This window comes from Furipterus horrens, unplaced genomic scaffold (assembly GCF_987537825.1).
Source record: "Furipterus horrens unplaced genomic scaffold, mFurHor1.1.pri manual_scaffold_29, whole genome shotgun sequence".
Taxonomy (NCBI): domain Eukaryota; kingdom Metazoa; phylum Chordata; class Mammalia; order Chiroptera; family Furipteridae; genus Furipterus; species Furipterus horrens.
In genome coordinates this window covers 77,167-79,575 of record NW_028327199.1, presented here as the reverse complement: position 1 = coordinate 79,575, position 2,409 = coordinate 77,167, and the positions used below count along the sequence as shown (strand labels likewise).

At 46.9% G+C, this 2,409-nt stretch overlaps 1 long non-coding RNA gene across 1 annotated transcript; it reads left to right on the top strand.

Annotated features, from left to right (window-relative positions):
- The first annotated feature begins 626 nt into the window (after nt 1-626).
- LOC149990069 (uncharacterized) lies at nt 627-2,113 on the top strand. Its single transcript, XR_016508959.1, has 3 exons — nt 627-746; nt 1,235-1,358; nt 1,738-2,113. It is a non-coding gene; the product is annotated as an uncharacterized LOC149990069 (long non-coding RNA).
- The last annotated feature ends 296 nt before the right edge of the window (nt 2,114-2,409 follow it).

Here is a 2,409-nt window from a genome sequence, read left to right as displayed (position 1 = left end):
TTATGTCCAGAATATGTTTTGCTTAGATTTTTGTGTTTTAGAAAAAAATGATGACTATGCCAATGTTTTCATCCTAGGTATTTATTTACTAGTGTCGGGAGCCAATTCCTTCTGAGCAGTTGGTGACAGCGCTCTGTGATATCAAACAAGCGTACGCACAGTTTGGAGGTAGGAAATCTGGGGCATATTTATTCCAGAAATGGAAAACATTTTCTAAGTAATAATTTTTTTATGAGATGATAAAAAGAAATTGAAAAGTAAGTAAAAACATTGCACATTTCCGCTTTGTGGTTTCCGCGATATGTATTATCATATGTTTTATTAATAGACTATCGAGAGGCAAAAATAGCATTTTTAAATCTGGAAACCGATTGTTTTTTACCTAATAATTAAACTCAGCACTGAGAAGCAGTCCTCCATGTCTTAATTCCATCTCCCGGAAGCAAGTGGACGTTTTGGTGGGCCTTAGTCTGTGGTGGCCAGAACAAAGCCACTTACGAATGCTCAGCTTCACAGAAAGGTGCTTCGGCTACGTTCAGGGAGCTCAAGTGACTATAGCGATACTGCATTTGGGCGGTTGATGTACTTGACAGTCCTCTTTCTTGGTTAAAGGGAAAAAACGTCCCTTTGGCGTCTCGCTGCTGTCCATTGGCTGGGATAAGCGTTACGGCTTTCAGCTCTATCAGAGCGACCCAAGCGGAAATTACGGGGTATGGAAGGCCACATGCATTGGAAATAACAGCGCCGTGAGTATTTCTGTGTTGCTGTAAAACCTAGCAATAGGTACCTAACATGATTTTGAAACGGCGATGAATGTAAATGGTATTTTAAGGTAGCTGCAACAACTTTAGCATCTGTGATTGCTATTGGTGATGCAGTCGCAGGTTCTGCTAATACCACTGGGGTTTATTGCCTACGTTTGTAACAAAAGGAAATAGTGATTTTCAAAGGCAAGTTGTTGAAATAAGATACAGTTTTTTTCATATCCTGGTGGATAATCCCCTTGAATTCTATCACAAAGTCTTGGAGGTCTGAGGCCCCGGGTTAAAGATTCCATTCACAGAGCATCGACACTCCCCCTCCGCCCCATCCCATGTGTCCCCGCCCATCATAATTGCTTACAGTGGTTACATGCTAATAATAATTCAGGCATCAGTCTTCTGCCCAGTCCACGTTCCTGAAAAATGCAGACATTTAAAGGACGTTCTTTTTGATGATTATTTCTGCTTCGTAGGCAGCTGTGTCTATGTTAAAACAAGACTACAAAGAAGGGGAAATGACCCTGAAGTCAGCACTTGCTTTAGCTATCAAAGTCCTCGACAAGACCATGGACGTGAGCAAGCTCTCTGCTGAAAAGGGTAGGTTATGTCCCCTCCTCCGATTCGGTCAGTTTCCTGGACCGCGTCGGAGAGGTTCCTACGAGGAAATTGCGGTTCCTTCTGCTCAGCACAGCTTACAGCGGGTTGGCTCGTGGGACTTTTTCAAAGGAAGGGACAAAACAGCAGCTTAGAAGGTTGGAATGGGTCAGGAGAAGAAAGATCGTTGACGCAGAAACGTGAATAAAAGTATCCGTGAATCATATGAAGCACAAAACACGAAGGGGTGGTGAGCGAAGGCCGACAAAGGGGGGGGGGGGGGTTGAACCGGGTCGCCTGTGCGGGCTGAGTGCGCCCCGTAACGCAGCCGTGTGTGTGTGTGTGTGTGTGTGTGTGTGTGTGTGTGTGTGTTTGCCCCCAGTGGAAATTGCCACGCCGACCAGAGAGAATGGAAAGACGGTCATCGGAGTCCTCGGACAGAAGGAAGTGGAACAGCTGATCAGAAGACACGAGGAAGAAGAAGCTAAGGCTGAGCGTGAGAAGAAAGAAAAAGAACAAAAAGAAAAGGATACGTGGGAGACAGAATTGGGGGTCTTATAAATCTTTTGAGCCCCATTTCAGCCGCCCTCTTCCACAGTGAGCACGTGATGGCTTTTGAACCCGGACGGTGGGAAAGAGGGATGGTAGCATCTGATCGGGCCCTCGTCTTTCTGTAAGTTGGGCGGTGACTGCTCTTCATGGACCTTTCTACCCCCCTCCCCCCCTTTTCTGGGAATAAAACTCGGTAAGAATGGAAACGGTGAAGGAGAATTGTCTGTAGCAGTCACTGTTGTTCACCGGGATCAGTGGGTCTGTGATCCTTCATGCTTCAGTGTCCTGGGGCAGCCCTGGAGGTGCCGGGACACAAGAGGCTAAAGTTGGTGGGTGTGAGTGTCATCAGCAGGGAAAGATGGGACCTGTGCCCTGAAGGCCTCCCTTGCTGTGTCCCTACCGTCTTGGAGAACCCGTGGCCCTCGGCCTCTGTGGGAATCACGTTCTTGTACCTGTTGCCAGCCATCGACATCGATGGCTCTTCCTAGGACCAGAAGTGTGT